Raw genomic sequence first — 23,228 nt, 5'->3', positions numbered from 1 at the left:
GGGACTTCCGGTAAACACAGAACGTGCCCGGTCCTAGAGGAGTTCTGCCTCTGTGTGTCCCGATTTCACCAGGCAGCTTTCTTGCAACAGACAAGTTGGTCTTACCTGTGGTCCCGAGGCTCAAGTTTGCTCGCGGGGTGCTGCCCACGGGCTCTCTGCAGCGGCAGCAACCAGGAATACCTGTGCCGCCCCTTCCGGGAGCTTCAGTGCACCAGGGTTCCAGATGGCCTTTGGTGTTTTCCTCTGGCGTCCGAGATGTATGTACAGAGTGCAGTCTCTTCTCGTTTCCCAGGCTTGTCTGCCTCTCTGAAGGTTTAGCTCTCCCTCCCATGGGATTTGGGTGCAGAGAACTGTTTATCCGGTCTGTTTCCTTCAGGTTCCGGCGGTGTCTCAGGCAGGGGTCCTGCCGCTCCTGGGCCCTCCCCCACGGGCCTTGCTACAGTTTTTTACACACCATTTTCTATACTTGGATGGTGAGTCTCCAGTGCTCTCAACTTCCTTGGTACTGGCAACTTCCGTGGGCTTTTCTTCGTTAACTTAACTTCTCCAGACTGAAAAATGAATTCACTTTCTACATTCTTCCCAGACAGTGGTCAGTTTCCCAGTTCACTCAGTATTTTCATTGATCACTAAGGATCCATTGGCTTAAGAATTTATTTTCAGAAGCTATGCTTAATCGATGCTGTCTGCGCTTCTGTCCCTGAATCAAACACACGATCACGGCCTGATATCAGGTGAACTGCACATTAGTGCCCTTCAGTTTTGATTCTTAGGAACAAAAGGACATGGGATAATATCATTCTATTATTATGTTACGAGAGGAGAGGACATATCCCAGCTTTAATTATAAAACCCCTACCTCACCTCAACCTCAAGTTCTTTTTTCCCTTCTTTTTTTCTTTTCCTCTTCCTCCTCCTCCTCCTCCTCTTCCTCCTCCTCCTCCTCTTCCTCCTCCTCCTCCTCTTTTGTAATGGGGTTTTAGTCCAAGCTAACCTAACCTTGACCAGGCATGCAGCTAAGAATGACATTGAACTTCTGGTCCTCCTGCCTGCATCTTCCCAGTGCTGAAATGACAGTCATGCCTGTTACAATATATGGTTTTATGTGTTCCTGGAATTCAAACCCATGGCTTTGTGCATGCTGAACAAGCACTCTACCCTCTTCCAACTGCTACCTCGCTCTGTTAGTGGTGGCTGTCGAAATCTGTCTCAGGGCTGGATATTTCTTTCTGGTTGAACTCTGTAATGGTTCAATAAAGATGTTCGGGATTTCAGTTTAACCCACATCCGCAAAACAACTGCTCGTTTCTTAAGAATTATCCCTTACCCCTATTGTGAGGCCAAAGTTATGTTTTAAGTTTAAATTACTGCACTTACCAGATCTATAAAGCAAAAATATATCAAACAAGAGCAGATGACTTTCTGAGCTGCTGGGGGCTGCTGTTTATGTCAGACAAGCCACAAGCTGTTGCTTCTACAAACAAGCTTGACTGCCCCAACTGAACAGGAAGTACTTGATCACAAATAGGTGAGAAGAAGTATGTCGTGATTTATGCTTGCCCTCAGTTGGATGAAGTCTATAAGTACACAGCCCTGTGGGGTTTGCCTTTTATAAGTCTCTGACTATTGCAATCTGTGGCCATACTCTGAGAACCCCAGGTATCATCCTGGCTGGTGTCCATCATCCTGGCCTGTGTTTAACAACGTTTGGTTCACATTTGGCTTAAAATTTGTGGTAATGGTCTTATCCTCACAAGTGGGATTTACAACATCAGTAAGACTCCAGATGTGGTTCTATCTGTCATGAGGTCTCTGAAAAGACTAGTGTGAGCTTCCAAACATCACTCCTCTTTTCTCTCTGAAGGCCCTGTGAAGACGGGACACAGTCTAGTGCCTGTTGTGGCCAGGAACCTTTGCTGTGGTTCTGTCCGTCCAGAGACCTGCCTCGTGAAGCCCCAGTTCCTGAGAAACAAGAGGAAATTCACTCACCCAGCTCTACTCACAGACCCTTAGTTCACATTTGTGGGATCTTTAGTTTTCCTCTTTTCGAAGTAACCAGTTTTCTCCCTCCTGACCTGAGGGGACACTTCTTCCCCATTGTGGCTTTCACAATCAGTGCAGTGCCAGGACTTGAGGAACAGTGTTCCCTCAGGTGCCTGCTCACAGGACTGCCTTCAGATGCCTCACCATTCCACCGAACCTTCTGAGGTCTCTAAACCGCAGGCTTTGAAGAGGGAGACTTACCAGGGCGGTTTGTGAAGGTAATGATGTAATACTTTCTCTGGTGAAATAGCCCATGCTTGGGAGGTGATGTTCAAACCTGCCCTGGCAGCAAAAGAAAGTGGAGGCCTGTGCTTACTCTTTTCCGTGAAACACCCATGTTCTCAGACTTCTTCCTTAAGATCTGCCTTTGGTTCCCTCTGGTGTCTGACACAGAAAGTGAGCTAGAGGCGCCTGCCTATTGGAAGCTAGAGGAGCCTCTGTCTTCCAGTGAGTCCTGTTGAGTCTCCTTAGACACAGCCCAGTCAGATGCATAGCTTACCAATCACAGCTCAGGTTAATCAACATTGCCGACTTCCATTCACCTCAGAGTTTATCCTTCCCGTCTCTACTTCCTCTCTGAACGCTATTGCTGCTGTGCCCTGCACCTTAGGTGTGGCACCCACTCTTTAAAAGTTGAGATTCTTTGTCTACTACTGTAGAAACTTATTAAAATGTCTACATATGTCAATGGGTGGGGTAAATGCAATGACTCTATAAGGGAGTGTGTAAGTCGTCATTGACTACCAAAGAAAAAGTCCAAGAACGTTCTTTTTGTGTTATTGGGACGTTGGGTTCCATAGATCTCCCTCAAATGTTACGTGCTATTGCCACTGCTCTTTGTTACCCTCCAGAACTTGCTGGGAAGGCTGTATTGTTGAAAATACCATGAACCTGAATCATATGACATGGGGATTGAGGAATAGTCCTGACCTCGAAAACCTCCCAGCTACTCATTGGTAAGCTTACTGATTGGTGAGACTCTGAGACTAGACATCATACTCTATTCCAAGTTAATAGTCTCCTGCCTCAATTAGAAGCACATCCCACTGTGCCTGGAGTGAGGGAGGGAAGTAGGGATGAAGGAAAGAAAGAAGAAAAGCAGGTAGACAGGCTTCCAAAAAGAGGTATCCCCTTCCCGCTGAGTTGAGCCAAGCTTGGCAAGTGGATGGGGAAGGAAAGACATTGCAGAGGAAGAAACACATGAAGGAAAACCTAAGAAAGTATGCTTAAGGAAAGTCAACTATGGAATAAAATAACTGGCAAATTCTGAGTATGGAAGGAGGGACACAGATTCGACTGGGGAATCAAAGGGCACTTTGACCCCCGTGCCAAGTTATTTATGCTTTAAGCTCAGCAGCACATGTGTTTCAGGCATAGCAATGCAGGGTTGACACTGACATGTGCGCTGTGTTCAGGGAGGTTGCCAGGGCAACGTTTCATGGGTTTCCTCATTGCTAACTACCCTAACTATTTCTTTCCATCTTTGAACCTACTGCTTTAGCCTTTCTCATGTAAGCGAATGATGAAGTGTCTCAGGTCAGAAGTGTGTGCATGCTGTCACCATCAGGCTACAGCAGAGTGTGCCAATCAAGGGTTACACAGCCGGACTTGGTTAAAGTAAATGAATCAAAAACTCCAAAGTTGTGAATCTGGACAAAGAATTGAGGCATCCGAAGTGTCGACAGGAATGGGAAGGAGGTAAGAGAGGCTTTGGAGTAAATATTTACATACATGTAAGTTTTCTTGTGTTGTTGTTTCTCTGTGTAACAGAACCATGACTGCACTGGAACTTGCGCTGTAGACCAGGCTAGCCTCGAACTCACAGAGGTCTGCCTGCCTCTGCCTCCCAAGAGCTAGGATGTGTTAGGTGTGTACTTTTAGGAAATTTTAAGACTTTTTGATAAAATTAATATGTATGTGAGAGTCACCCTGTGTGATTTGCTTCTGTGAATAAACAGCATGGAATCTGTCAGGGTCTCCTGAACCCATTCACTTCTCTCATATTTGCCCTGTCTAGCATGAAAAACTGTGAGTGCCTCCAGCTTAGCTTTCTCCTGCCCTTAAATGTCTGCTAGAAATTGAAGGGATCTTTGAAACAAACAGATTATGCCAGACTTCAACTGAAACACTTTTGCTCACTCTGAGAACTCTCTGCTGTCCTTGAAATAGAATCACAACTCCTTAGGGTAGAACCACAGTGTGCTTTTTCTCCACTTTCCAATGCTAAGTGTGTAATCCAACACAATGATATGCATGTTGTGTGTGTATGTCTGCGTGTGCTTGCATGCATGTGTGTTGTATGTGCTGTGTGTATATGTGTGACTGTGTGTTCTGTGAGTGTATGTGTATTTTGTATGTGTGCATGTGTGTTGTGTGTGTGTGGTGTATATGTGTTCTATATGTGCTATATGTGTGCTGTATGTGTATGGATGGATATGTGTGTTGTATGTGTGTGCTGTGTGTGCATATGTATATTATATGTGTATATTGTGTGTATGTGTGTGCATTTTGTGTGTGTATGTGTGCGTATGTGCGAGTGCTGCTAGGGAATGAACCCACAAGCTAGTCACACACTTCCCCACTAAGCCTTCAGTTCATTTATTTTTTCCTCATAGTATCATGCAAATTTTTTTTACCACTTACTAAAAAATACTTTCAGACTTAGTTTATTTTGCTTCTTTTTCTTAATAAAATGTCTGTCCCGGGAGAAAACGAACACATCTGCTCTTCTCCACAGTTCCTCATCCTTGCACAGCCAAGCACATGCTGTGCCAGCATCAGGGAATGCTTGATGACTGAATTATTGAAGAAGTGGACACAATTTAATGCTCAAGGGCAAGGCTGTTTGTTAAGTTGTCTGTCTGGATTTTTAGAGGGAGAGGATGGGGAAAACATCAGTTTATCCCTTTAGCCTTATCTTTCTCCTTCGTCAAAATGCATTTACCAATTGTCCTGGCTAGTTTTATGTCAACCTGATGAAAGTTAGAGTCATCTGAAAGGAAGGAACCTTAGTTGAAAAAATGCCGCCATAAAATTGAATGTAGGACAGTTTCTTAATTAATGATTAATGGGGGAGGTCCCAGCACATTGTGGGTGGTGCCATCCCTGGGCTGTTGGTCCTGGATTCTATAAGAAAGCAGGTTAAGCAAGCCATGGAGAGCAAGCCAGTAAGCAGCACTCCTACATGGTCTCTGTATCAACTCCTGTCTCACAGGTTCCTGCCCTGCTTGAGTTCCTATCCTCACTGCTTTTGATGATTAACTATTATGTGAAACTGTGAGTGAAATAAACCCTTTTCTCCACAAGTTGCTTTTGGTTATGGTGTTACATCATAATAGTAACCCAGTTAAGACACTGTTTATACAGATCAATTTCTCACCCTGCTTTTACGCCAAGATGCCTTTGTAGTGTGCTGACTGGCTGAGGTTGCAGCCCAGCCACTTTTCATCATGTCCAAGAGGTGCTGCTTGCTCCTTCTCAACAAAGCAAAGCAAAGCAAAGCAAAGCAAAGCAAAGCAAAGCAAAGCAAAGCAAAGCAAAGCAAAGCAAAGCAAAGCAAAGCAAAGCAAAACAAAAGCTGCCACAGTAAGGGAACAGAAATAAGTTCAGTTCAGACCACCAGTAAGTACACACTACAGAATCCAAGGCTGAGGGAGCATCCCTAGCTGACTCCCTTTGTTGGATGCAAGGGGAAATGGGAAGTGTAAGCAGTAGGTCAGGTCAAGTAGATAGCAACTGTCCTGAGTTTCCTGCCACCCACTCACATCCGCATCCTGAATCGGAGTGGTCCCATCCTCAATATATTAATCTATTTTCCATTGTTGTAACAACAACAACAACAACAAAAACCATGAAGTTGAGCATCTTATAAAGAAAACAACTTTGCTCAACTCACAGGTTTGGAGCCTCCAAGATTTGGTAATCCCATTGGTTCATTTGGTGGAAAACTCATGACAGATGATGTCACAGTAGAGTGCAGTAAGTGGGAAGGAAGAGACCCAACAACCATTATTTAAGCCATAAGAAATCATTCTCTTGAGAAGAAGATCACTCTATGAAATGCTTTGAAGTTGATGGCCATGCAAATGGCATGATCACATTCATTAGGCGGCCCCTCTGCCTGGTTTTCAGTGTAACGATCGAACACGAGGCCCTGCTCTCATAAGCAAGTACTCTACCACTGAGCTACACGCCAGCCATAGGTTCTATCTCTCAAAGGCTCACATCATCAACTTGTTGCAACATGTTCCCGGGACACACTCAGGAGATAGACAACCCGTGGTCTTCTCATGAAGGAAGAACTGTGTCTTTGAGTCAGAGCTGTTTTAGACATCCAGAGCTCTCCCTACACCTTAAATTTGACCTGTTTTCAATGTACTTTGTAAGATTTTAGGGTGAGCTTATTTTTATTTCTGCTTTCATGTTGCCTACATTTTTTTTTTTTTTTGTTCTTTTTTTCGGAGCTGGGGACCGAACCCAGGGCCTTGCGCTTCCTAGGCAAGCGCTCTACCGCTGAGCTAAATCCCCAGCCCCCCAATGTTGCCTACATTTTAATAACATTTCTAATCTTACTGTATATTATATAGTTGTGGAATATTTCTTCAGCTATCCTCAACTCTTGCAATATTCAAGGCAGGGACTGCCACAGGCAACCTCCAATTCTCAAGTGGTCCAGAGGTCTCACAGGCAGTATGTCTTGTTGACCCCTGCAACTAATTCAAGTTGGTTCCCAACATTAAAAATTGGCCAACTTTATATAGTGACGTTATGGCTTCTCTTGAGACATAGCAAGAGCTTGCAATTCTTGCCTGTAATCCTCCATGGTAACAATTGGCTGGAACACATTAGAAGCCATCCTATTTAGCGACCTGGGGATACTCCCCAGTTTAACACCAACACCAACACTCTCTATAGCCCAGGTGCAGCCAGCTTGTTCATTTACTTTACCTGCTTGGCTCCTGGGAGGTTTTTCAGGAGTAACTCTCATTATATCCCTCCTGAAGCAGTCTGAGACTTTAGATCCATGACTCTATTTATGGTCTTGTGGGATTTTGGTGTAATGCTTCTCAGCTTTTGGCCTTCCAAGTTTCAAGGGCCAGGACTAGTTGTTCTCTGCTGAGAGTGTGGTCTACAGGGAGTTTGTCTAGAAGAGTGGTGAAGTTTAGAAGGAAGTTGTTCTGAAGGCTCTGAAGGCAGAATGGAGAGGGATTCGAGGTATACTGTAACCGTTAGGTTGAGAAGGGGCCAGGGAGGGGTCAGAGGTGTCTTCCAAACAGTCATGTAACAAAATCAGCTAAGCTTGTACTTTAGTTCAGGAAAAGAGCCCCAGATAGAAAAGGATGCTCCCATTCACTCCCTACCCTAAGTACTGCTCTGTCCCTCTAACCCCTCCACAGCTGCTATCCCCAAAGTCACCACCAGCCTCTTCCCTGAACCCCTTCTTCCTAAACCCTTAAAGCTTGACCTTCCAAAAAAAGGTGACATTTGAAGACAGCGTTTTGGAGATAAGGAAATTTAGATGAAATCCTGAGGGTAATCTTGGTGATAAGACAGGGCTCTGGTAAGAAGGAACAGAGGGAAGCTTACTCACTCTCATGTGAGTAGACAGTAACATGCATACTGAAAAGCCACAGTGTGGACTCAGCTAGAACTTGGATATGCTAGAACCCTGATTTTGGCCTTCCAGCTTCTACAGACAAAACAAAAAAATCAGTTGTTTGAGATGTCCTGTCTGGCTTGGTTCATGATAGTCCCATAAACTATCCCAATCTCCTATTTGCCAAATCCCGTTGTTCTAATCTTGCCACATGGGCTCTGTGCAGTGTGGGAGAGCTGCCACGTTCCCTCTCAGTGTTCTACCTCTGTGTTTTAAGTGCACTTGCCCAGCACCCTACGACTGCCATTGCCGCCTAGAGCTAGTGGATTCTGCACCTCAGCGCTGCGTGTTACAAGGCCTTTGGAAGCAGAGCCAACAACTCTCAGAGGCTTTCTGGAACTCTTTTTTGTCAGCTTGAAGCTCTTTTGTAGTCTGGCCTCCTCGTAGTCTTTCTCTTCATAACCCTTCTGCAACCCTTCCCCGTCTCTGCAGTCTGAACTCCCTGCTGCTCCCTCGAGCTGCCTGCTAGCTGCCTGCTAGTTTTTATTGTTGATGGATATGCTTGAGGTTGGCAGCCCAAGGAATTGTCAGTTCTTGGTGTTACCAGCTTAGCTCAGGTTTCACACACAGGACTGCAGACAGGCAACAACATCCTGGGGCGATGCTTTAATGGGGCTTGATCTACAACAGCGGACGAGTGGTCCACTGCTCCAAGGAAAGAGAGTGTCTTTAGGCTAGCCAGAACTACTCTGAAAGTCTTCTGACCTCTGTAGCTGGTTCAGTTTACTGACCAGCCAAGAGACTCACCAATAATTTGAAAAACAGGAGGTAAGCTTGACTGCCAACTGTCGTAGCTCCCACGAACATGGGGGCTGAAGTTCTGGTTGCCCTGTCTGGCTGACCTTCAGAAGCAATAGTAGTAGCCTGAAGAAACTTCCATCCTTGGAGCCCTGGGGACCGCAGTTGAGCTTTTATCTGGATTTTGATCCTGCTGGGCCCCAGGATTTTATGTCAGCACAGGTTGGGATGTGAGGAAAGTTTAGCATCTGTCAATCAAACAGTCCTAACTGCTTGGGGCACTCAATTTCAGTCATTTAAAGGAAAAGGAATTAGGAGTGATTGCTTCAAGGTTCTGACATGAGTTAACGCTTTGCGTTCAGGAAAGTTTGTCTAGAATTGGGTAACTCCAGTGTTTTTCTGGGGACAGAATGGCATAGTTTCTGCCCCTGGGACAGGGTCATTGGATGTGGGTCTCTGCCAGCATGGATGGCTGTTGTGAGGATAGAGCTTGTCTGTATAAAAATGTACATATTTCCACATTACTCCTTCAAGGAATGTCCTCCCTGTAACTTTAATGACTCCATGATAATCAGAGAGCGTGAATCCAGGAGGTGAAGAGGTGGCTAATATCTCAGCAAAATGGTAAATGCTGGGCCCCTCAAGACAGCCCTTAAGGCTGTGGAAATGAACTCTGAAAACATGAGTTCAAAAATATATAATTTCTTAACTATGCAAAAAATGTAGATGCAACAGGAATTATATAAAGGGGTTCACGAATCTAAAGAGACAGAAACAGATACACTGTGATCCAGCTAGTCAGAAAGATACAAAAACAGGCAGATACAAATGCAGGCGGATTCCTGAGTTCAAGGTCAGCCTGGGACAGAGCTAATTTAGGTCCAGAGGTAGTAATTTCAGGATAGGGGTCCCACCCTGCTAGTTTATTGCCTGTGCTTAACAGAGGCCCGCAGATCTCTGAATTCTTTTTCAATACTAAAAGAAAATGTGCGCTTGCTGTTTCCTAAAAGCTAAGGCCCTGGGGTCATGGGACTCTGATTCATAGGATAATCAAAAGGAAACCTGGAGCAAAAGACTGGATTGATAGATAAAATAAAAGACTGGGCTTACATCTGCTGAGGGTGAGCTATCTGGAGAATTTTTTAGAATAGCAAGAGGGAACTTCCCGGAGAACTGTCTTGAGCAGAGGAGTGAGGGGGTGTGGAGGGGGAAGGGGAGGGAGCTGTCTAGAGATCTCCAGAGGAAGCAGATCAGAAAGAGAGACAGTGTGTGAGAGAGAAAGAAAGCAGAACAGGCAGAAAGCAGACTGGAAGGCAGTCTCCAGCAGAACACAGGCTTCCAGGATGCACTCATGATTTGACTTTGAGTCATTTGTTTCATTGCTCCCAGACACCCGTTCCTCAGAACTCCTCTCCAAGCCAAGGCTGGTTTTGGTAATGTTTAACTTCCAGTCTAACAGCCTTGGAGGACAGTTGGATTTATCTGATCTGTCTCAAGTTCTCAGCTGACTTCTAGGGGAGTGTAGAATACATACAGAGGGATGCCTATACTACCGACAGCGGCAGCGGACGTCTACCAATCTCCAACACGGCAGGCTGGGTCCTGATAGTCTCTTATCTCTGTGCTCTTCTGGCTGCTGCATTATTCCTCTACCTTTTCTTGACTAGAACTTTGCAGAGCTAGTTTAGACGCGCTTGTGAAGCTTTGGTTTTCAAGGTGGCCTAGCAGCTCCTAAGCCTAGCTGGCTCCAAACTGTCATGTGAAATGCTACTCTTGGAAATGTCAGGTGTGGAACTATTTCTTTCATAGTTGGCCTGTTCGTTAGTGGTCACAGAATCCAGCAGAAAGCCTTCTCTCATTGGCTCCTGAGGGCTTCCGCTTGGTGGATGGGTGTGGAGGGTTGTGGAGGGTTGGTATGGAGGGTTGTAGAGAGTTATAGATGGGTGTGGATGGGTGTGGAGGGTTGTGGATGGGTATGGAGGGTTGTGGATGGGTGTGGAGGGGTGCTGAGGGGTGGAAGTGTGAGGTGAGATTATGCTCAGAGGCACACTGGTCATAGGTGCCTGGCTTTTGGCTTTCAATCTCAGTATGCACAGTAGAACCTGAAGCCTGCTTTTCGGAACAGACACATACAACAGACACAAGATAGAAAAACTGCCAAGAACTGGGGAAGAGGAAGGAAAGTATTGCAGAGAGAGCTGGTTATACAGCATTGCAGAAGAATAGAGTCAAGAAGAGAAAGTGAAGGATGCCAGGAGAAAGCTGAGGATGTGCAAAGACACCCATGCAACTGGCCTTTGCTTTACTGCCCAGATAGGACAGTTCAATTTTGGGCTTGATGCAGCATGGTGGCAAAGCCCCCTTTCACCCACACCATTCTCAAGGACTGTCACACTGAGGCCTGCTAGAACACGATACTACAGGCCATTCCTTCACATTCCTGGATATTCTCTGTGGATGTCAAGTCACGAAACATCCTCAGGATTCTTGGCAATAACTCTTCGTAAAGTGCAGCCAAGGAGGCTGGCAGATTTTGTGACCTTCCTTTCCCTCTGGGACACTTTCTTGAGCGTAATGAGAAGTCTCTATGTGCATGTCTACATTTGAAACATGCAAGTCAAACTGGCAATCCCTATGGTCATGTTCTAATTTAGAATTATTTCTCAGGTCTCTGGGCACAGTTAGAATGAGAAGACTATTCAACAAGTAGAAGAATGCTTTTAGTTACAAATGAAAATTTAAATATAAGTTGATTTATTAAGATTGTACGATTTTTTTCTAACCACAAACAATTGTCATCTTCTCTGTTTCACTTACAGAAATATTTTCCATAAGACTGAGGACTAGTGAAGTGTGTATGTCATATACCATGAAGGTAGACATTAGGCAGCTAGGAAAAAAACAGTTCATGTAGTTAGTCTTAACTGGAATTAATTGTTGAGGTTTTTTTTTTTTTAATCTGAACATCATTTGAGCTCAATAAAGGGGGATTTTTTTTTAGCTATTTCATTATAGGAGACCTGTTTAATTTTGTTCTGCATATTTAATAAGAACTTGGTTTTAGTGATCTGAACATGAAAGTTTGTACTGGCCATGAGGAGATAAAATGAAAGTTTTTAATGTGATCTTTTGCAGAAGAAGAAGCAAAATAATCTGGGCACTAACAATCTTCTTCTTCTTCTTCTTCTTCTTCTTCTTCTTCTTCTTCTTCTTCTTCTTCTTCTTCTTCTTCTTCTTCTTCCTCCTCCTCCTCCTCCTCCTCCTCCTCCTCCTCCTCCTCCTCCTCCTCCTCCTCCTTTTTCACCGTCATCATTATCAGTGTACCAACATGCTAGTATGTGTCTAGTTTACTAGTACCTAGTGTGATATTTTAAGATAATGCAAAAGCAGGCCAGTGGTGGTGCATGCCTTTAATTCCACCACTGGGAGGCAGAGGTAGGTGAATCTCTCTGAGTTTGAAGCCAGGCTAATCTACAGAGCAAGTTCCAAGACAGCCATGGCTACACAGAGAAAACCCTGTGTGAAAACTAAACAAAAGAAAACACCAAAAAGACACCATAAAATAATATATCTGTTAAATATATTTCAAATATATTTATCTCATGTTCTTTAACAACTTGGTTCTTATAATTTTAATGCTATGATTGGTGCTAAATATGTCTTGGAATGGTAAGTCACCTCGCACACACACGTTTGTATGGGAATAAGACAGTAGAGGTGGCTTTGTCACGTGCTAATTCATGCCAGTATCTCTGGAGACTGGGTTAGTGTTGGTCATAAGTTATGAAAATCCTTCCTCACAGACTGCTAAAATTATGAGACAGTGTGTAGTCTCTTTTTCTGCATGGGTATTTATGTGTGAGTATGGATGAGCATGGGCACACATGTACATATGCACATGAACATATGTGTATGCATGTGTGGAAGCTAGACATTGATTCTCAGTGCCTTTCTCAATTGCGCTGGACTTTATTTACCAAACAAGGCAACTCTGTGAATGTAGAGCCTCACAGTCAGCTCTCCGGCTTGCCTCTGACATGCTGGGATTGCAGGCTGCCACACCTTCGCAGCTTTCCTGTGGGTACTGGGAAGCCGAACTCCAGTCCTCTTTGTCCACTGAGCCACCTCCCCAAACCTGTTCTTATTGAACATCAGAGCACAGTAACAAATCTGAAAATCTTCCATTTTCACCTTTTATCCAAAGGACAAATTGTATTGAAAAATACCCTATAATTTACTTTCTTTATTAAAAGTAATATAGATTTATATCTTAATGATTAAAGCCATTTAGTGTTAAGCTTTTGCGACCACTTTGAGTTCTCAGACCATGGTAGGACATGGTAGACCTTAATAATAATAATAATAATAATAATAATAATAATAATAATATTATTATAGATGATTATGATCTTTAGTAATATATGAAGCAATGTCTAAATATGTCATGTATAAGTCTTTCATTTTCTAAACAACTCCAGGGGACAGACATTATTAACACTATTTTCCAGATGTAAGAGTAGGCTTGGTGGTTTAATTATCTTCCTGAAGTTCAGGAGTTGCCTGGTAGATGAGTATGTTTGAGTTCAGGTAATCTATGCTCAGTGGCACACTGTAGACTCCCTCACACATTGCCATCTTTGCTCTGCTTTGCTTCATTCTGGTTGGTGTGCGTGCATGAGTGCATGTGTGCGTGCGTGCATGCGTGTGTGCATGCGTGTGTGCATGTGTGTTGTCTGCACATGACAGTATGCTGGTGAGTGTACGCACCCCTTGCACCGATGCAGAAGCCAGGGTGGTGCTTCCAGGGCCTCCCTCTATTACTCTTCACCTCATTGCCTTGACACGGAGTCTGCAATGAAAGGGGAAGTTCTCCACTTCTGGCTAGGCTGGCAGCTCAGGTTATAGGGATGTACGGCCATGCTTGGCTTTTTCCATGGGTTAGAACTCAGGTCGACATGCTTGCAGAGGAAAAATACCTCCTACTGAGCCCTTGTCTGAGATCTAAACCTGGATCTTATGAATTAAATATATAGGGCATCTGTAAGATGTCATACAGGTGAAGGCAGATAGAACAAGGCCTGTCATTGGATGAGAAGGAAGGATGGGTGGTAGAAAAGTTTGAGGGAAGAGGAGGAGACTGGAGGGGAAGCCACTGAGAGAACATGGAAACTGACTTTAAGATTCTACTCTGTACTTTTACAGGTTGTTATGAATGTTCTTAAGGGATGGGTGTGCACAGGGCTTTGTATGTTTAGGTGGGCAATTATATCTTATCAATTGGATCAGAGGTTATTGTGTTGTGTGTTCTTTCATGTGGCGATTTAAGAGAGTTTGTGATGGTGGAGACACTAGGCCTCCATGGAATTGGGATGTATAGCCCTGGAATGGTGGGAATCTGTGCTGGGAACTAGATAGGTAGATAGATTGCTGCCAGGCTCAGAGAGAAGCCTTCAGCAGTGTGATATGGGACGGAGCAGAGCGGGTGAGACACTTTGCTGACTGAGATTAAGATATCTACCAGATTTGGGGTACTGCAGTGCTGGATCTAGTGAGGGGTAAAAGAAAGCCATTATAATATTTTTTAAATAATTTTACAGCAACAGGCATCGACCTAAGTTTATATCCTATCCTATGAACATGAGATCCAGGGTGATGAGAGCTGTTAGTATATTTCAATCTCTCAAATGGGATTGACGCATATTTCTAAATGATCGAGTTATTAAAAATATCCTGTGGTATCTAATGCCCATATCCCTATGCAAGAACTATAGCCGAATACTGAGTAATCATAATTTTTGTCCATACTAAGAGTATGGAAATATTTGGGCTTTTTTGTTTTTAGCGGAGTTTTGGTTGGTTAGTTCAGTTGATTAGGAAGGCCTATCTGTGTGATCTTGGCAAGATTATGGAGCTTCCAAGTGCTGTCTTAGAGAGTACTGGCCATTATCAAGCTTCCAAAATTCAAAAACGTACTCATCTACCAAAGAGTCAGATGAGCTTTGGCAAACTAGTCAACCCATGGAGCTGGCCTGGACAGGGGTCTGGCTGCAAGACATAACCGGAGGGCTAAACACACCAACACACCTACGCCAAGAGTCCTTTGATTCTTGGATGATCAAGAATCTGGTGAGGAGGCTGAGACCCAGGAACAGGGAAAGCAGATGGCCAGGGGAAGGGATAGTGGAGGATGTGAGATGGCTCTGAGGTGCTGTCAAACATGTGTCTCACGACGACAGTGGGAAGGACCATCCTGAACTCTGACTTTGTGGGTACAGTCCACATCTGAAAGTAGCAGCCCGATCTCAGTCTACTGCTTCTGTTTACCTGCTGTATTCCAGGGCTGAGCAGAAGATACTTTTGGCAATGGTTTCTTACTAAGGATATACTGAAGAACCCTAAAACAGTGATGTTTAGGTATATTAATAAGAAGTAACAGTCATTAAATTATTTAACATTAATTAAATTCACATGTATTCATTTATATTAATTGTAATATAAGAATACAATCTGGAAAGTGTATAATTATATGTATAATATAAAATATATAATAAATTATATAACTGTATAAATTTACATTAATTAAATTTAACATTAAATTAAATAACATTCATTATGGGTCAGGTATGATTCTAAGAACTTCCACATGAACCGACCCTCTAGGGCAAGCTTCTATTAGCCATACCCTCATCCTCATTGTACAACTGTGTCAGGTAAGGCAACAAGAAGCTTAGGAAAGTTGCCCAAGGATTCACTCATCACAGAGAAAGGGTGTGCTCAGAGGCAAGCATTCAGTCTGAAGGAGTTTGGCTCCAGATCCTGGGCCCTGAGATAATACACGCTTGTTCTTATATGCTGACATTTTGATAGATTTATTAAAACAATGACAACAACAACATCATCATCTCCAGGTATAAGAGAGACATTGAATTTGCTACGTTGCTTCACATACGCTATACCAGTCTCCAACAAAAAAGTCCTTTGGCCCTCAGCTCTGTCTCAGGATTCTAATTGTGTACAATACCATATGCAGTAGACCTTTGGGAAGGACTTCATGCCAAGATTCCTTTGGGTTGGGACAGGGTTTAGGTTTTACCTTTTAACCTACTAGATATTGTCTACCCTGTAAATAAACCATGCACATTATACAAAATATATTTATTTTTTACTATTTTAAAGTTATGTTTATGTTTGTGGGTATGTACATGTGAATGAAATGTCCACAAAGACCAGAAGCAAAGGACTCCCCCTGAAGTAGAAGTTACACATGGGTTTGGTCTTCCCAGTGCGGGAACTGAACTAGGGTCCTTGGCAACAGCAATTTACTCTCTTACCCGATACGCCATCCCTTCGGTCTTATGTCATACATACTTTTCACTTCTGCTTCTTATGTCTTGTTGAGCTCATCTTGCCAATCATCTAATTGCTGAGTGACATCCAGTCATCTTAGGAGAATGTTCTGAAAATCAAGGCTCGAAGCCAATGGGACACCGAACCTGACAAAGAAAAGTTGCTTACTATAAAACCTAGACTGCAGGCATGCAATGGCTGGAGCACAGTGACCTCTCTCTAGAACACAATGGAAAACCCAGGACAATATTATCGCTAAGGGTTTCAGCGCCGGGCTCTGGAAGTGGACCAAGGGCAGACTAGAAGTTGAAAAGCAGTTCTTTGCCTGTGAGGGAGTGCTGTAGTTGGTCAGACTTTAAATTACTTGAGTTGTTCTCAAGGTGAACCCACTTCCTACCAGATTGTAGAGGAAGACGATGGTGGCAAGTGTAAAGAGAAGCCTGGCGCCTCAGTATCTTAAGGATGGAACCCTTGTTGGGGAAAGTCACAGAGGACAGCAATTGAGAGCTCTCGCGGAGATGGTTGGCCTTGTAAAATCGCTCCACGTATGCAGCTGTCTGAGCATATGCAGAGGAAGATCAGGAAAGATCCCAGATGCCCACACTTCCCTGACCCACAGAGGTAGGAGCCTTGCAGATGAGATTCAGGGGGTTAGATGGGGCACCCGTGGGCACTCGAAGGCCTTCTGAAGTAGGTAAGGATGCTGTCCAGGGTAATGTACCTCCAGTCCAAGCTCAGGTTGACTCTGATTCTCACACAATTGTGGGTTGGTATGGTCTGTAAAGTTCCCTTAGCGGAAAAATCAGCAATACTGTCAAATGACTGATATGTATTCTCTGTTCTGGGAAGTTTTGCCTCTGGGACGTTTGTTGAGATGGATATTAACAAGAAATGAGTTAAAGAAATCACTGTCTTTCAATGGAATACAATACAGCTATGAAGAGTTGGCCTGATTGAGAATGATCTGCCACACTTTTTTTTTTTTTTTTTGGTGTTGTTTGAAAAGAAATGAAGGCTTATACAGGTTTATACCCAACCTTCCAAAAACTTCAGCATGCTGGAAGGCAAAGTTAGGTGTAAAGAGTGAACCAGCTTCTCCCTCAGTTGCCAGGGTCACTGCAGAGGTGAAAGGTTTTCTGTGAGGTTTTTGTTTGTTTTGTTTTTGGAGACAGGGTTTCTCTGTTTTCCCTGGCTGTCCTGGAGCTTGCTCTGTAGACCAGGCTGGTCTTTAGCTCAGAGATCTGCCTGCCTCTACCTCCCGAATGTTGGGATTAAAGGTGTGCACCACCACCGGTGTTTTTGTTTTTGAAAGGCCATAAGGGACAGTGTCAAGGATGGACAAGAGGTGACACATATGGAGGATGGCACTTTGGGAAGGTTTTACAGCAGTCCTGGTGAGAGGTGACAATGTGCAGGAGGCACTGGTCATTGGCCTGCCCAGGAGAAGTGTATGGGATTCATTTAGAAGAAGAAGCAGGGTCCGGTGGCAACTGCAGTAGAACTGGTAAAGGACAATAAATGTGTCAAACGTAAGTCCCAAGCTTCAGGACACCTAGATAAAAGATGGGGCTGTTTGCTTAGCAGGAAGAAGTGGAGGATGAGACGTTTTAGAAGGGAAGACAGTGGGACAGGCTTGAACCATCTCTGGATCTTTAAAGCAGAAACCTCTACAAGTCAGTGGGGATCGGGATCGCAGGCTAAGGATGCAAGGGAGTTTAGCCAGTCAGAGAGGGGGATCAGGGAGGAGACCTCAATACAGCTGGAAGGCCAGGCAGGAGATGGCCTCTTCATTCCAGCTCCTCGAGCCTCCACTCCTCAGTGGTTTCCAGGGTTTCTTGTTAGAAGGCCACGAGCAGGAACTCTTCAGGCACCATCACCTCAACCAAAGGCCACAGAAATGAAAAGCGAAACCACAGGGGGCAGACGTAAAAACCAAAGCAAATTCCCTTCTTAGAAACACTTTCTTCATTTGATTCTTTGGTTTCCATTTGTGCCAATGTAATTAAACAGCTTTGTTTCTTTTCCGAGGAACCTCTTTCTCTAACCCCAGGGATTTCCCTCTAGAGGAGCAGTAAGACGCCAAGACCTCAGAACATCTAAGGAACCTCGTGGTGTTAATCCATGATGGGAAATTTGACCTCTGGTCCAGACTACAGGTGTCAAATTCACTATGAAAGTGTGGAGGTCTCACAGTCACAAAACATCCCATTCATAACTCTTCAGACTGAAATCAAGAAACCACATGCTGGGTGTGGATGCGATCATTATTAATGACCCCTTACTTTCTTGTGATTCCAAGGAATTTAAAAGGAAAGTCATCTTACTTGGCCAGCCTTCTTTTTTTTTCTCTTCAAGAACAGAGAAATGAAGGCCAGCGGGATAGTATAGTTAGTAAAAGCGGTTTTACCACTGTGTTTATTTATAACAAAAAAGTTTCACAGAGAAATGAAACATTTCTAAAAATGAAATACAATGATATTAAGACTGAAATATGAGGAGAAAGAATGGGAAATAACTTCTGTAACTTCACAAATAGAAGTATTTCTTTCTACTTAAGAATTATATATTTATGCATATATCTACATGTATGTATTTACACAAACAGATTTTTTTAAAAGTTTGCAGGAGGCAGAATCCAGAGCTTCATGCATGCTTAGCAAGAGCTCTCCTGTCAAATTACATACTCAGCTTATGTTTCAAGGTGGATATTATGGTCAAATTATTCTAATATTCATATCCCACTGGATATATTTAGAAAAAATATATCATTGGCTACATCAGATATATTTATTTGTTACATTTAGAAAATTTTGGAAATGATATTATTTGCAATTCTTTAAGCATAAGGTAGAAAGTTTGAGGCCAACTTAAACACGAGTAGAGAATATATTGTTTTACCTTGGGGGAGGAAGGCTTTTCAAAGAGACTAAGCAGTGGTCCAGTGATACAAGTGTACACATGTGACCGTCTAATACTTATGGCTACTACTAAGCGTTGGGAAATGCCCTTCTTCGCCCCGACATATATTTCCCTTTCTGCAAAATAAAAATCACAGCAGCTTGCCTTTCCTTGCTCTTAGGAAAGTTCTGTGATTGTATGTGGTAATAAAGCAAACGAAAAGTCCTACATTATTTCCTGGGGCCGAGTGGAACATCTCCGGGAAGTTTCGATGACTTTTTCAGGTCATAAGAACACTGTCTAGTTCCCCCTAAAAGGTAAATGAAAGATCACCTTATTCTTACCTCTGTTTTGACCTGACTTCCTATATACTCCAGGATGACTCAGCCATTCAAACACTGAGAAGCAATCCAGCACCACAGAGTTAGAATTGTCTATCAAGGCTGCCTCCAAAGTTCTACCCTGACGATCAGTAGGAACAAGCAAAATGTACAAGTCAAGAAGTTGAAACTCTTCTCAGATGACTGTGGAAGATCAGCTACTCTACACTCAAAACCCTGCCAAGGGTCTCACACGGCCACTCTCGTGCATATTTGAATACCTGGGGATGGTTGGTTCATAAAACATGTTGTCCTCTTAGCTTGAAAACCACCTGCTGTTCTACCTAGAATTTATTTCCTTAAACATGCTTAACATTTTGTGATCCATTGATTAAACACATTTGATATCTAGTATGTACTTCAGAACTAAGTTTTGCTCACGATCTCATGGAAGATTAAATAAATGTCTTACAAAGGCTTGGGGGTGTCTTTGCCTGGAAAAGACATGGAGTTTTGGGCCAGTGAGATGGTTCAGTGAGTAAAGGTACTAACTGTTAAGCCTGATGATCTGAGTTCAATCCCCAGCATCCACACAGTGGAAGGAACTGAAACATTGTCCTATGACCTCCCCATCTCTGGCACTTCTGTGGGCGCATGCATGCACACGTAAGCACACTCGCACACACGCAAGCACACACACACACACACACACACACTTAAAAAGTACATATGCACACTCGCACACACGCAAGCACACACACACACACACACACACACACACACACACACACACACACTTAAAAAGTACATATGGAATTTGAAGCAGATGTATATGCCTCAGAACTTAATGGAAGTTCTAGGGTAAGGAAAGTGAGTGGTGAGAAGCGAGAAGTAGAACTTCTCTGTAGGATAATCTGGAACATTCATTTGCTCATCCAGTTCTTCAAATAGCTTCTATTTAGCTACTATTAAGTGTCATTTGCTGGAATAGAAATGAGGAAACAAAAAATAAATGACCTTCCCTGTGCACAAGGAGCAGGAAAGCCTAAACAGTGAATGGACAGTTACTGAAATGGGGAGACAATGCAAGCGAAGGAGACTAAACAGCAGAGGGAGGGAAAAAGGAAGGAAGGAAGACAGACAGCCATGAAGTTAGGAGGTGATATATTGAGGGATTTGGAAAGAGATGTAGGGTAGAAATGGGGGCATATATGATCATACTTCATTGTATATATGCAGACACAGAGAAGACATTTGTAGAGGTATAATTGATAACAGGACTTGAATTTTATTCACATGGTCTTGAGAAAAAAACTTTTGCATTTGGCCTCTCTCTCCTTGTGAGGAAAAAACTTTTGCATTTGGCCTCTCTCTCCTTGTTGCTGCCCTGGGAGTAGACTCCAAATGCTAGTAGCCTGGCAGGCCTAAGTTAATAAATGCATGAATAAAAACAGAGAAGTAAAAGATAGATTGATTTACTTACGGTAACCGTTTGTTCCCCAAAAGAATTCAAGGCAACTTAGAGGGATAAGGCCGTTACCTGGAGCCTTTACTCGATTTGAAAGATAGACTACAGCCTCATTCATTTCTTCCTGGAAGCCAATGCAAAGAGGGCAGCTCTACCAAAGAATTTACAATGAACATTGGGGGGTTGGGGATTTAGCTCAGTGGTAGAGCCTGTGCCTAGCAAGCACAAGGCCCTGGGTTCGGTCCTCAGCTCCGAAAAAAAAAGTGTTTACAACCAACATTGGGGAGACTTAAGTATTACTGGCCCGACATCTCAAGGAAGTATCTAGAGCTTATAAAGTTGTCATTGGATAACACAACAAATACAAGAACTAAATATGAATATTGGACTTAAAGTGACTTTCAGTGACTAATCTTGTCCAGTCAATAACTAATTGGTAGAAATAATGCACTCTTTTCAGAATCTAGGTTTATTTTGACATAATTAATCAATGAATTTTTTCTGAAATAGGCTCTCATGCATTCAAGGGTGGCTCTAAACTCCCTATACACTTTAACATTACCTTGAACCTCTGATCACTCCCCCCCCCCCCCAAGCGCTTGCTACTATGCCTACTTTTGTGTGATACTGGGGATTGAGATGATGCCTTTGTGAATGTCAGGCAAGCCCTTTCCCAGAATTCCCTAGAACTATTGCTGTTTCCTCAAGACAGGTTCTCACTATGACTCCCTGGCTGGCCTGGAGCCCTCTATCTAGCCCAGGCTTCCATCAGACTCATAGCACTCCTCTGCCTCCAAATGTGGTTCATGGACACCTCAAGACTGTTTTGAAGTCTTAAAGGAGTATGGTAGAAGTCAGGTCAGCACCTCACAAAGAAGCAGCTACCATTTCCTTGCTACCAATCCCCTTATTCTGTGTAAGAACTCCTTCTTGTCCCCATTGTCTTATTTTCAACTTGCTTCAGCTATTTGATTGTTTATCAGCCTGCTTCCAACATTCTTCTGTGACCTCTGGCATGTGTGTAATATTTGCACTAGCCCAAGCTTTTACTCTGTTCATCATGATGTCACCTTGATGTTCTCTTTCCCTTTCTGCAGATGTCTCTTAGACTAGTTCTGTCAAACACATCTTCTGTTCTCTTCCAAAATGAAGGAGGATGAAGTCCTCACATTGCTTATTCTTCTGCTTCTGGCTGCAAAATCTGTGGGGTGAAGGCATTGTCTTCCTAGAGGCTGCACCTCCATCTCTCCTGCAGTGGGCTGAGAATTGCCTGTGTTTGTGATGGTATGTATGACTGGCCTGGAAACTGAAGCCCAAGGAATTCACTGTAAGAACTGTTTCAACCTTAAGCTTGGGGTAAATTTCAGTTGGGAATGACAGTGGGTACTTGTCTTAGAAATCTGAAGAAGTCATGACACCTGTCTTTCATTTTCTGGTGCAAGTGTGAGAGCAATGCTATGTGTCCACTTAGTTGGGATGCAGGCAATCCTATGCATTTGAACATGAACATCTTCCCTCGAGTTTCACCATTCTGACAAGGGTGTTTGCTTTGACCCAGACTGTAAGTCCAAGAGGGTCCTGAGATGTGAAGTCAAGGCATTGGTGATGCTTGACAGGAATAGTCAACAGCGTTAGACACCAACCAAGACATCTATGAGTCTGTAGCCCCGAGTTCTTCACAAAAAGCATGGTTGAGGAAATGATACATATATGCATACTAAAAAAAAGGAAGTGGCTTAGCAAAAGCATTCTTAGTACATTATTGACACATCATCTATGCAAATCAGGGGACTGAGCTGATTATAAAAGAAACAAGAACGGCACAAAAGACGAGGCGAGGAATTTAGACTCAAAGGGAAGATGGTTTGGCGTTTTGACGTAGCACTCTTTCATATACGATGCAAATGAACACTACTCTCCAAGTGTGGCCCCAAAAGGCTTTAATCAGCCACTCTTTGCTTTATTTTTAATTACTGGTTTTGTCTCTTCCTTCCAAATCACACCGATTTCTATTCCTCAAATGATGGTTGCCTCAGTGTTTAGGTGGAGATAGGCCCCAAGATCAGCTTGGGAAGTAGAGAGCACTCAAGACTCTTTACTCCACAGTACCAGAGACTGAACACCTCTGCGTGCTAGGCAAATTCTCTACCACTGAGCTGTAGGCAAGCCTCAGCAAAACTCAGCTTTGGATGGTGTAATACTGCCTATGAAATATATAATCATTCAGGCACTTTTGACAAATGTCTTCTAGACATTTGGCATTCCTGGAACTAGGAGGGTTTCATTTAGTGGGCACCACTTTGTTGACTAAAGATAGTTTCCTTGGAAACTGCTGATTGATTAAGGGTAGGCTTTGGTTCTCTGGCTCCCTCACCAGCAGGTTACATCGAGCAAGGGGTTGCTTGTACCAAGGTATGTTTAGAGGAAACACCTAAGGCCTCAGGTGAAGCTGCCAAGGTCTGAGGGTGACACTGGGTCCCCAGGCTTTGCATTGCGCCATACGTCCACTCTCCCAAGCCCTCATGTCTGGCTAGGTTCACTCTTCTGCTCTTGGGGGAGACCAGGCAGCTAAAGCTGCTGTCTCTATACAAACCCCACAGTCTACTTTGTACTGTGCAACACTGGCTGGGAACTCCAGAACTGCCCTGTGATATTTCACTCCCACTCTTGGTTTAGCTAGAACTGCTTGAAATGGGTTTATGACTCCCTTACAAACATCCCCACTTCTAGTTATTTTTCTGAGGCATTCATTACTTCC

General features: G+C 43.5%; 1 long non-coding RNA gene across 1 annotated transcript; it reads left to right on the top strand.

Annotated features, from left to right (window-relative positions):
* The first annotated feature begins 1,814 nt into the window (after window positions 1-1,814).
* LOC120101090 (uncharacterized) lies at window positions 1,815-19,436 on the top strand. Its single transcript, XR_005501487.2, has 3 exons — window positions 1,815-2,999; window positions 3,545-3,741; window positions 19,060-19,436. It is a non-coding gene; the product is annotated as an uncharacterized LOC120101090 (long non-coding RNA).
* The last annotated feature ends 3,792 nt before the right edge of the window (window positions 19,437-23,228 follow it).

Source organism: Rattus norvegicus, chromosome 2 (genome assembly GCF_036323735.1).
Source record: "Rattus norvegicus strain BN/NHsdMcwi chromosome 2, GRCr8, whole genome shotgun sequence".
In the NCBI taxonomy this organism is placed as follows: domain Eukaryota; kingdom Metazoa; phylum Chordata; class Mammalia; order Rodentia; family Muridae; genus Rattus; species Rattus norvegicus.
This window is presented reverse-complemented; position numbering and strand designations above follow the sequence as displayed.